General features: G+C 43.3%; 1 non-coding gene across 1 annotated transcript; it reads right to left on the bottom strand.

Moving 5' to 3' along the window:
* Nucleotides 1-12,311: 12,311 nt before the first annotated feature.
* Nucleotides 12,312-12,376, bottom strand: LOC114514686. Its single transcript, XR_003686102.1, has one exon. It is a non-coding gene; the product is annotated as a small nucleolar RNA SNORD121A (small nucleolar RNA).
* Nucleotides 12,377-12,832: the final 456 nt, after the last annotated feature.

The raw sequence follows: 12,832 nt of genomic DNA, 5'->3' as shown, positions 1-12,832 counted from the left end.
AATTATTTACTAGATAGTCTTAACAGTAGATCTGAGATAGTAGAAGGAAGAATGAGTGAACTTGATCCATTCATTTACTGATGAGCACTTAGGTTGCTTGAAAGACAAATACCATATGACCTCACCTTTATGTGTAACCTAATCAACAAAACAAGCAAGCAAAATATAACCAGAGACATTGAATTTAAGAACAATCTGACAGTAACCAGAGGGGCGAGGGGAGGGGATAATGGGGGAAAGAGGAGGAAAGGTTTTCAAGAACAACTATAAAGGATACATGGACAAAACCAAGGGGGACTGGATTCAGGGGAGGGAGGTGGGGATGGCTGGGGCGGGGGGAAAATGGAGACAACTACACTTGAACAACAATAAACAAATAAACAAACAAATAAAATGGAAGAAAAAAAAAGACTAACTGGGCCAAATGGAACTAAGTACTGCAAGGGAAAGAAAACATGCATAAACATTTGTGGAAGGATCCCACACTCCACATTCCAAAGGGACACAGCTCTAAATCCAGACATAGAAACCTTCCCATTTCCACTTTAGTTCATGTCCATTGGTTGTACATATAAGTTCTTTGGCATCTCCATTTCCTACACTATTCTTAACCTCCCCCTGTTTATTTTGTACCTACCATTTATGCTTCTTATTCCCTGTGCCTTTTCCCCCATTCTCCCCCCTCCCTTTCCCCACTGATAACCCTCCAAGTGATCTCCATTTCTGTGATTCTGTTCCTGTTCTAGTTGTTTGCTTAGTTTGTTTTGTTTTAGTTTCAGTTGTTGATAGTTGTGAATTTGTCATTTTACTGTTCACAGTTTTGATCTTCTTTTTCTTAGATAAGTCCCTTTAACATTTCCTATAATAAGGGCTGGGTGATGATGAACTCCTTTAACTTAACCTTATCTGGAAAGCGCTTTATCTACCCTTCCATTCTAAATGATAACTTTGCTGGATAGAGTAATCTAGCTTGTAGGTCCTTGCCTTTCCTGACTTGGAATACTTCTTCCCAGCCCCTTCTTGCCTGCAAAATTTCTTTTGAGAAATCAGCTGATAGTCTAATGGGCACTCCTTTGTAGGTAACTGTCTTCTTTCCTCTTGCTGCTTTTTAGATTCTCTCATCTTTAATCTTGGATAATGTAAGTATGTGTGCTTCCTTGGATCCAACTTCTTCGAGATTCTTTGAGCTTCCTGGACTTCCTAGAAGTCTGTTTCCTTCACCAGATTGGGGAAGTTCTCCATTATGTTTTCAAATAAGTTTTCAATTTCTTGCTCTCCCTTTTCTCCTTCTGGCACCCCTAAATGTTCCAAGATGTTGGAACATTTAAAGTTGTCCCAGATGTTCCTAAGCCTCTCCTTATTTTTTCTGAATTCTTGTTTCTCATTCTGTTCTGGTTGAATGTTTCTTTCTTTCTTTTGGTCCAAACCATTGACTTGAGCTCCAGTTTCCTTCCCGTCACTGTTGGTTCCCTGTACATTTTTCTTTATTTCAGTATGCATAGCCTTCACTTTTTCCTCTTTTTTGCAACCATATTCATCCATTTCTGTGAGCATCCTGATTACCAGTGTTTTGAATTGTGCATCTGATAGGTTGGCTATCTCTTCATCACTTAATTGTATTTTTTTCTGGAGTTTTGATCTGTTCTTTTGTTTCGGTCATCTTTTTGTCTTGGTTTGATGTTACAGAGTAAGAGGCAGAGCCTTAGGTATTTGCCAGGGCAGGGCAACCCACGTTGCTGCATTGTGACGCTGTATGTGGGGGAGGCGTCTGTCAGGGAACAGTGCCATTTGCTCAGCTCTTGGCAGCTTTCAGTCACTTCTTCCACTACCCACAAGCAAACTGGGCCCTTCCAGTGCTGATTCCTGGGTGGGTGAGTTTGTGTACTTTGTAAGACCCCATGGGTCTCTCTGACAAACTTCCTGTGAGGCTGGGAGTTTCTCCCACTGCTGCAACCCCCACAGGTTTTTTTCATTCAGAGGTTTGGAGGCTTTATTTCCCCATACTTGAACCCTGGGTTACTCGGTCTGTCTTGTTCCTCAGTTCCTCCCAGTTTCTCTGCATGCAAATGTGGGTCCACCTGCTCTACCAGCTGCTGCCCACCCCAGTCCTCTAGCCTCTGCCTTCCTGAGAGTCTCTCCACCCTGGCTGCCCCTCTTCACCCCTCCTTTGAGTCTGGATGAATGTTTCTTCTTTAACTCCTTGGTTGTTGGACTTTCATACAGTTCGAATTTCTGTCAGTTCTGGTTGTTTTTTTGTTTTGAAATTTGTCGTTGTCCTTCTTTTGGTTGTGCGAGGAGGAGGCACAGCATGTCTACCTACACCTCCATCTTGGCTGGGAGGTTCTGCAGGTTCAAAGAGAAAAAATTTCTTCTTTTTTACAGCCAAGTAGAATTCCATTGTGTAAATGTCCCTTAGCTGTTTTATCCACTTACCTACTGATGGACACTTGAGCTGCTGCTATATCTTGGCGATTGTAAATAACGCTGCAATGAACATAGGGGTGCTTATGTTCAGTCAAAGAAAGACAAATACCTTATGATTTCACTCCGATGTAGAATTTAATGAACAAAGTGATCTAACCAGTAAAATAGAGACAGACTCGTAAATGGAGAGATGACAGCTAGTGGTGGCGGGGTTAGTGGGTAGAGGGATTGAACACAAAGGAAAAAGGGCTCACAGAGCCAGACAAGAATGTGGTGATTGCTGAGGAGAGAGGGATATAAGGGGACTAATTGGTAGTGGGGAAAAAATACAGTAAAGATAAAAAAAGAGAAAAAATAGGGAAATCCAAAATGATTTAGAACCAGTACCTGGAATCAAAGATGTGCCCATTCATAGACCTAATAATGAGCTGCCTTTGTACACCCCGCACCTGTCAATAATATTTGCATTGTGCTCATAAAAATGACTGGAAAACTAGTATTTCAATTTGTTTGAATTCATCCTTTAAAGTATGCCTTCCCTTGAAGAGAAAGGTGCATTTTCTTAGCATGTGTAGTGTAATGTGTTTTGTACTCAGTGGTTGCTCAGTGAATCTCTGGTGTTGGCTGAGTAGGTCTTGATGATGGGCCCTGAGTTGCTATCTTTCATGTCAAGATTGTCGGGCTCTTTCCAATCAAACAGAACACAAAGGTGTCCTGTGGAAAGCTAGAGAAAACCCTACAGTCATCAAAAAGCCACTTATGTTGAAATGCCAAATGATTTCTTTGTGGTACTTTATCTCTATTTATGGTGTCTTGCCCAGAGTAATTTAGTGGATCAGCCATCTTCTATTACATTATAATGTTCAATACTGTGATGTCAAGGTAATGAATCAGAGGGCAGGAGTTTACAAATCAGTCTCTAGGGACTTTGCAATTTCTCATTCCAGCCTGCATGAAGTGATAGGCATATCTTAAGATAAGACGTTCAAAAGCTGAGGAAACTTTGGCACAAGAAGGGGAACTATGAGCGAGAGCAGTCAGTGGCAGCGAGTGGGTCGGCTCTGCTGTGTTCACACAGCTCAGGAGACCAGAAAAAGTCCTGAGCCCCAAGGCTGGACGTGAGCACCCTCTCCTGGGGCTTCGTGTGCAGCGTCCATGTAACCAGAACCTTGGAGATGGTCTGGGAGGCACCGGAACGAGCTGGCGTGTGCTGTTGGACCTGGAAAGAACTCAGCCATGCATGGCCTCTGAGCAGCGAGCAGGCCCTGCTATCTCCTAAGGAAGAAGAGGTTTCAGAGATGAAGCAGTTCAAGAAAATCCCAAAGAGATATGACGAACTGAGAAAGAACATCAGATCTGAAGGGGCAGTTCCTGGGAATTGTCTGGATCCACCAACAGGGGCCAGGAGGACAGTCCTGTCTCAGGAAGAACCAGGCTCAGCAAAGCAAAGAAATCCTTCCTGCTCCTGAGAACAAGTAATAAAATTATTTACTGCCCACCTCCCTCCCAAAGTAAGCAAATTACAAGGTCAAGAAAAACATAAAACAGCTCTATGCTTATGGGGGCACAATGATAAATATATGATTGGTGTAACATATTGAAAAAGATAATTGCCTGTTTCTTTTTTAAGCTTGGACTTTGCCTTGATAGTTCCTCCTAAATGTCTTTTTTTTTTTTTTAAAGGAAGTTAGCATTTCTTTTCTTTTTTTTTTTTTTTTTACAATTTTATGTATTTATTTTTAGAGAGAAGGGAAGGGAGGGAGAAAGAGAGGGAGAGAAACATCAACATGAGATTGCTTGCCATGTGTCCTCTCTCGGGGCCTGACCCAAAACCCAGGCATGTGCCCTGAATGGGAATTGAACCGGCGACCCTTTGCTTTGCAGACCAGTGCTTAATCCACTGAGCCACACCAGCCAGGCCTCCTAAATCTCTTATCTTTGAGTCTGTATTTACCTTGCTGACAGAGATCATTATCTTCAGAAAGTGTTCTATTGGTATTATTTCTTAAGTAGCTATTAATACCATTTTTATAAATGGATATAGTTAACTCATAAACTGGCAGCTTTTATTAAAGTTCCCTCCCTTTTCTCCTTTCTGACCTTATTCTGATCTCTGACTGTAACTTGTAAACATCTGTCTAGAACTGATGAAATGGCCCCGCTTGGGTCCCAGTCAGCTCAGCCACAGAGACTGTCATCCTTAGGGACTGAGTGTCACAGATGTAAAAATTAACAAACTGAAGTGTCGTAGAAGGAAAACCTCACAGGCTTATCCCTCCAAAAATTCCGTTTACACAAAGTTCAGACTTGAGGAGAGAAGTGTTAAAATAATTGCTATAATAATAACTTACACATGTGATTAAAACACTCAATGTGCTGAAGTAGGGAGCTTTGTTCGAGGTTTAGTTTGAAATACAATGTGCTAGAGGCGCCCCCTGTGTGTGTTTAAGCCTGCCTGCTCCCTCTGTGCCACCATAAAAGGGCAGAATTGGACTCAACATGTCACCTCACTCTCTGTACCTCTACAGAAGTCCTTTCATCCAGAGGTTTCCAAGTGTTTTTACACATGTGAATAAACCTGCCTCATCATCACTTCTCTCCCCAGAGATGGTTCATTTCAGTAGCACAGACATTTACCTGAACAGCTACTCAAGGTCCCCTGAAAGGTCCTTTGTGGAATCGGGAAATGGATATTCAAAGTGTAAATGTACTTTGCAGCCTCACTGCAGATCCAAACTCGCTGCATCTTTAGCAAGTACCGCTGGAGGGAGGGGCGAATCATCTTTATTAATCTTTACAGCAAGGCTCCTTCCAGTTAGCCTTTCCCAGGCTCACTGAGAGCCCACATACCTGGAAACTCCACACCTTCTGTGGTACCGTGTCCTATTATGGCCCCAGAAATTTTACTGTTCCAACCCTGTGATGGTCGGAAGGTTGATGTCTGGAGCCTGGGGGTCATCCTCTACAGCATGGTGATAGGGTGTTGGGGACCGCCCTGCCTGGTCTTAGGAAGCTGTAACCCCCCGTGACTTAGGCTGAGTGAAAGACCTCCAAACCAGGAGCCACTAAGGAGACAAAACTTATTTCCCTGTCATGAACGCTGCCTGTTCTAATGCCTTGCTTCCCTATTGCACAATCAGCAGTCAATGACAGGTAACAATTCTCTAGGAAAGAGAATGAACTTAAGACAGACGCGATCATGTGAGAATGCCCTAAGGGAAGAGATTCGGGGCTATGGAAATGATGGGGTGATCTGTTGGGAATAAGGAAATTAAGAACTAAATTTCCTCTAATAGACAAGAACCACATTGTAGCTAAAAGGAAATGATAAGGGAGACACAGGGCAGTTAAGCAAACATCCTGTGTCTAGCAGACGCTCTCCCCTAGGTAGGCTAGATAAGCAATGCTTTGTAGTTTTTAATGAGAAAATAGAAACCTAGCTAGCTAGAGCCAGGAGATTACTAGGTTAGTGAACAAACAGCCTGCCTTCCCACCTTATGCAAGAATGCTTGGTTTGAAATTCCCACGAGCAGTCTTTGTAAGCGAATTGTTATCTGCCACGTCTGCTTCTGTATAACGCTTGCTTGCCTGCCCCTATATGAGAACGTAGTTGTAAGCGCTCGGCGCGTCTCTCATATGCAGCTCCTTGTGGGCACTGTGTCGCTGGACATTTTGAGAGTTCGCCCCTGTGCAGGTTAAATAAAAAACTTGGCCAATAAAGTAACATCTTTGATACCCTGAAAGTCTCCAATATTGGTTCTCACATGTGCTGGATGCTACATGATCAACATCAACCCCTGCCCCCAGGCCTTTGCCAAAGCCTGAGTCCTTTGAGAAATCCAAGTCCCCCAGCTCAGACCTGCAGAAATAGCAGGGGCGGTACAGTCCAGACCAGAAATGGTGGACCCCTGGGGTAATCAGGCCTGAGACATAGAATATGAAAGACCCTGTGAGATCTGCTTGCTGGAGGATGCTCTTTAATTAAAATATGAAGGCACAGGGAGGAAACGAAACTAAGTTTTTGAGTCCTATAGTCTTTTTAAATGGCAAAACCCCAAAAACTCTGGCTTAGGTTCCCAGTGGGAGATCTGCCAGCGCCTTTCAAAGTTAACTACTTGTAATTTGCAAAGGGCATTGGTATTCAAGAATAAAAATCTGCTTGGAAAGGGATGCTGGGCGCCCTCCAGGAGAGAGGGTGGCCATGGTGCGCTCCCCACTAGAGAGGGTGGCCATTCCATTCCTACTTCCCCACAGGACCTGGTTGTCTCTGTGTATGTTTTTCTCGCGTGTTGATGAGCCATCCACAGCATTCCGAGCTCACTGTAGGCAGGTGAGCATGCTTCAATAGGGAAACTGTCATTTGAGAGGATGAACTTTGAGGAACAGAAGCAAAAGATATTGAGTGGGCATTTCCACATCCCAGACTTTATGTTTGTAGAAGGTAAAAAACTTTAAAAAATTACTGAGTATTGACCCTAGCTGAAGAACAACTCTGGAAGGTATGAATGCTACGAGGAGGCCCTGAGGCCATATTGCGAGCCACCCTGGGGTGACTGTGACCCTCAGGTGGTAGAAATAATGGAAAACCTGGGATTTAAGGAGGAAGAAATAGAGGAGTCTGTGTCACAAAGAAAATACAACAGTATCATGGGCACGTACATAATCCTACACAACAGACAAAATAAAATGAAGGGCTGCACCATCAAGTAAGGCCCTGCCCTGCCCCTGACTCCAAGTGCAGTCTTTCCACCACCAGGGGGCCCAAGCATTAGGGCAGAAATCGAAGAAGCCTGCCAGTCTCCCACCCTACATGGAAGCAAGGATGCCCAGTCCCCAGGTCAGCCTGGATACAAGGATGAGCATTCCCTCAACCACTCTGGACTGAAGGACCACCACTCCCCTACCCAGCCCAAGGGCCAGGAGTGCCACCCCCAGCCCAGCCCTCCAGTGTGGCCCTGGGGGCTCTCCCATCGCCAGCAGCAGCAGCAGCAGCAGCAGCAGCAGTTCCTGCCTACAAGCTGTAGAGCCAGATGGTGGGACCCCAGGCTCTCCCTCTGGACCCAGACATGACAGGGCAGGGGTGGCTAGGAGGGTCCTCAGGTTCTTCTTAAAATGCATTTGCTGTAGGCCGTCCACTAAAAAGCAACATCATAAAAAAACAAGAGTGAAACTAATAAAATTTTTAAAAATTGTGGGTGGCTGAGGCATATACATTTTAAGAAAAACCTGAGGATCCTGAGGCCCAACCAGGGCCCTGGCCAAGCATGTGCTCTGAGCAGGAATTGAACCAGGGACCCAGCAGCTTGTGGGATGACATCCAACCCACTGAGCCACACCAGCAGGGCTGTACTCCCTGCATTTTAAATGCTGAACCTGAAGGTGCTGAACTCCAGGGGGGACGGTTGCTGGTGTGGGAGATGAGCCAGAGGCAGCACACAGACAGCTGTGGGTGAGGCCGGTGCCAGAAACACACGGTAGGTATGTGTGTAGGTGAGAGCACTCGGTCCAGTAGACAGTGGATATTGGGCATCTCCGTGGCTTTCAGAAGCATCTTAAGCTGGGAGGATGGCCTGGAGCCCCCTAGGGGTCAGGAAGAGAGGCTGCCTCACTGCAAGTCCACCCCTCAGCCCCCACCTAATGAAACTTCAGAGACCAGACTGGTTTTCCCTGAGCCCTTCTCCTCTCCCCTGCTCGCCTTTGCGCTCATGTTTGTGGGTCTTCTTATCAAAGTTCTTGGTTTTTCCAAAATTTGTAATAAACTTGATGTTCCAGAAAGATGTACTGGATCCTCTGTGCACAGAATTGGGGCAGTCATCCTGTAGTTTGAGAAGCGTGCAGTAGTGCAGTACTTGGGCTTCATTAGGGGAACACCCAGCAGTTACGGATGTGGTTGCAGAGAAAAAGCCAGCGCCCAGCATGCTGAGCCTGTTCCAGACACCAGGGCACAGAAGGGGAGAAGCAGGGGTGAGAGTCGCTATTGTCATGCAGCCGATAGCCTGGCTGCTCTATGACATCAGCAGGACCCCCTCTCCTGACCTCTTGGCTTTGCTTACTGGCCTCTGGGCTGGTGTCAGTCTCAGGTGGGCTTCGCCATGACTGAGGTTCAAAGCTGGTATGTCTGAGGCCAATGCTTCAGTGTTTTTCTTTGGAAAACACTGTGTTTTCTGTGGAAAAGTTATACAACTTCAAAAAGGGCTTCATGTATGTACGAGAACAACTTCAATAGTGCAGATTCAGATTCCTTTTTTTAGAGTAAATATCTTTGTTTTTTATTATAGTTTACATGGAGAATTGTTTTCTATTATTTTCAGGTGTACAGCACAGTGGTCATGCAGTTGTACACTTCACTAAGTGCTCACCCTGATATTTCCTGTACCCACCTAAGACCACACACAGTTACTAAAATATTATTGACTATATTCTCTGTGCTGCGTTGTACATCCCCATGACTATTTTATAACTACCAATTTATGCCCTTTAATCCCTTCAACTTTTTCACCCAGTCTCTCAACCCCCCTTCTTTCTGTCAACCATCAGCCTGTTCTCTGTATCTATTAGTCTCATTTGATTTTGTTTACTTATTTATTTATTTAGTTCTTTAGATTCTACATGTAAGTGAAATCATATGGTATTTGTCTTTCTCTGACTGACTTATTTTGCTGAGCATAATACCCTTTAGGTCCATTGGTGCTGTTGCCAGTGGTAAGATTTCGTTCTTTTCATGGCCAAGTAGTATTCTATTGTGTAGATGTATCACACCTTTTTCATCCGCTCATCTGTTGATAGACATTTGAGTTGCTTTCATAGCTTGGCTATTGCAAATAATGCTACAATGTACATAGGGGTGACTATATTGTTTCAAATTAGGGTTTTGTATTTATTTGTATATATCCCCAGAAGTAAAATTGCTGGGTCTTGATGCAGTTCCATTTTAATTTTTTGAAGATCTTCCATACTGTTTTCCTTAATGTATCAATCTTCATTCTCATCAGCAATGGACTAGGGTTCCCTTTACACCACACCCTTGTCAGCACTTGTTGATTTGTTGATGATAGCCGTTCTAACAGGTGTGAGGTGAAATCTCACTGTGGTTTTAATTTTTATTTCTCTGATGATTAGTGATGTGAGCATCCTTTCGTGTCTGTTGGCCATCTGTGTGTCTTCTTTGAAGAAGCGTCTTCCCATTTTAGTTCTTTGTACAGTGTGGGCAATAACCTCTTACTGCATGCAAATGTCTTTTTCTTTTATTGATGCTTTCCTTTGCTATGCAAAACTTTTTAGTTTAATGTAGTCCTGTTTGTTTATTTTGTCTTTTGTTTCCCTTGCCTGCAGAGATATATCAGATAAAAATATTGCTACCAGAAATGTCAGGTATTTTATTGCTTATTTTTCTTCTAGGAGTTTTATGGTTTTGAGTCTTACATTTAAGTCATTAATCTCTTTTGTGTACAGTCTTGTATGTGGTGTAAGAAGGTGGTCAAACTTCATTTTTTTGGATGTATCTGTCATTGTTTTCAACACTATCACACCATTACATGTTCTTGCCTCCTTTGTCAAATATTATTAAAACTTTAGCCAAAATCACCAAGAACAAAAGAGTACAAATAAATAAAATCATAAGTGAAAGAGAAGTTACAATTGACGCCACAGAAATAAAAGGAATCATTAAAGAAAACTACAAATAATTACATGCCAACACATTTGACTATCTAGAAGAAATGAATACATTTCTAGAATGTAACTGAACCAGGAAGAAATAAAATACCTAGAGACCAATTACTAGAAATGAAATAGAAATAGCAAAAAAAAAGCTCCCAACAGCACTGACCAGTGTGGCTCAGTTGGTTGAGTGTTGTCCTGCAAAGCAATGGGGCACTGGTTTTGTTCCTGATTGGGGCACTTGCCTAGGTTGTGACCCAGGTCCCTAGTTGGGGCGATGTGGGGGGTGGCCAACTGATGTTTCTCTCCCTCCCTTTCTCTTTCCTTTCCCCTCTCCCTAAAAATACATAAATAAAATCTTTTTTATTTAAAGAAAAAGCTCCTAACAAGTAAAAGTCCAGAACAGATGGCTTCACAGGTGAGTTCTACCAAACATTCAAAGAATGAATACCTATCCTTCTTAAACTGTCCCAAAAAATTGAGGAGGAAAGAACATTTCCAAACTCATTCTACAAAGTCCGTAGAAGCACCTAATAAGTAAATGAAGGAAATAAAACAGAAATAGCCTCATAGGTGCAGAGAACAAAATGATGGTTGCCAAAGGGGAGGAGGTTGAGGGGATGATTGGAAAAAATTTAATGAAATAAAATCACATTAAAAATTTAAAAAAGGCATTGGGGGTTTCTGTGGGTGGGAATGTTAACCGTACTTATCAGGTGCATTAAGTAGTAAAACAAGAAGTTATTTTGATATATGTATTTTAAAATCCTCACCTGAGGATATGTCTATTAATGTTAGACAGAGAGGAAGAGCCGGGGAGAGAGACAGAGAGAAACATGGATGTGGGAGAGAAATATGGATTGGTTGCCTCCTGCACTCATCCCCACTGGGGATTGAACCTGCAGCCTAGGTGCCCTGACCAAGGATCAAACCTGCAACCATTTAGTGTAAGGGTTGATGTGCCAACCAATTAAGTCACCTGGCCAAGGCAAGAATGGTTGTTTTTAATTCTTCAAAGAATTTCATCTCATCCTCAATGATCACACCAAGGTCTCACCTGCTGAACCTACTACATCATCTTGAATATACTTATTTATATCAAGGAGAAGAATCTCAGATAAAATGGAAATGGGAAGGTTTCTATGTCTGGATTTAGAGCTGTGTCCCTTTGGAATGTGGAGTGTGGGATCCTTCCACAAATGTTTATGCATGTTTTCTTTCCCTTGCAGTACTTAGTTCCATTTCGGCCCAGTTAGTTTTATGATAAAAGTCCTTAAAATAGCTCCTATCAGGCCCTGAATATCAGCTTCCATCTGGGCCAAGTTCTGACCATTAGCGGGGTACCTGGCAAAGGGTCTGGCCATTTGTGATCTTGGTGAGGCTTTTCCCAGCGGTCTGTCTGAAACAGGGGTGTCTAACCTGTGGCTCACGGGCCACATGCAGCCCAGGATACCTGTGAATGCGGCCCAACACAAAGTTGTAAATTTACTTCAAACCTTTTTTTTGCTCATCAGTTTTCATTAGTGTTCGTGTATTTAATGTGCGGCCCAAGACAACTCTGCTTCTTCCAGTGTGGCCCACAGACACCAACATGTTGGACACCCCTGGCAGTGAAAGATTGTATGGCTACAGTGCAATATGGTTAGGTGAGTTCATAGTGTAAATAGATTTTAACTTTTGTTCTAAGCCTGACTTCTGTTCTTCAGTTTTATTAAGGGAGTGTTTCTTAGGCTAGCCATGATACTCTTTTGTCTTTCTTTTAATTTAATCCTCACATAGGTACCAATGGGCTGTTTGTTTTAGGGTGATAGCCCTTTAAAAAAACCCTTGTGTTATTGGCCAGGCACTGGCCAGGAGCAGCTCTGCCTCAGGCTGGCCTGTAATATGTGGGTTCTCAACTTCATGTAGGAAAGAGTTCACAGCATGAATCTGGGTGATTTTGAGAATACTTATATTAAGGTGGGGACAGTGAAACAAAGGAAGGACTTAGGGTAGAAGAAGTAACAGGAGAGAGGCTAGGCAGGGGCTGCTGTGGCTCCCTAGATAAGTTACAGGAGAGGAATGAGCCAAGGTGGGGCTGTTAGCTCAACGGAAGTCAGAGAAAAAGGGGCTCTGGAGACAGGATCAAGGGGTAAGCTTGGGTCAAGCTGCTGCTCCCCACTGCTCCCCTGGCTGCAAGTCTTCTCGGGACCCTTAAATTTTTTTTGTTTTTTAACTCAGAGTAGTTGAACTCCGGTGAACTCCTGTGCATAGAATCATCAAATATGTGCTTGGAAATGAACACATCATTGTTGGGACCCTTAGAATTTAGAAGGAAATGAAAAGTTCATGCCTGGGAGGGCCCCTGGAGTGGTTCAGGATGAGTGCAGGCTGAGTCTTTGTCCTGAGGCCTTTTATCTTTTTTCTGTGGGTGAAAATCTTAGGGGACAGTTTCAACAGAATATTCATTAGCTTTCCAGGTGCATTTTTAATATGCTGATATGTCAGAATGAGCACATAGGGGGATGTGAAAATATTCTTTGGTCCACTATGCTGTTTTACTTTTGAGTCTGTCTGGCTTTTAATGGGGTTTTTGTTATTTGTTCCTCTGACTTCCATCTGTCCTTGGGTTTAGCTGGCACAAATGACATTAATGGGGTCTCTTTTCTCTATCTCCCAGATAAGGGAGATTTAAGCTATGTATTCTTTGATTAGGGAAGAGAGGTGTGAACTATTTGCTCTCAAGTGTCCTTGGTCAGGGGAGATAAGG

Source organism: Phyllostomus discolor, chromosome 3, assembly GCF_004126475.2.
Source record: "Phyllostomus discolor isolate MPI-MPIP mPhyDis1 chromosome 3, mPhyDis1.pri.v3, whole genome shotgun sequence".
In the NCBI taxonomy this organism is placed as follows: Eukaryota; Metazoa; Chordata; class Mammalia; order Chiroptera; family Phyllostomidae; genus Phyllostomus; species Phyllostomus discolor.
This window is presented reverse-complemented; position numbering and strand designations above follow the sequence as displayed.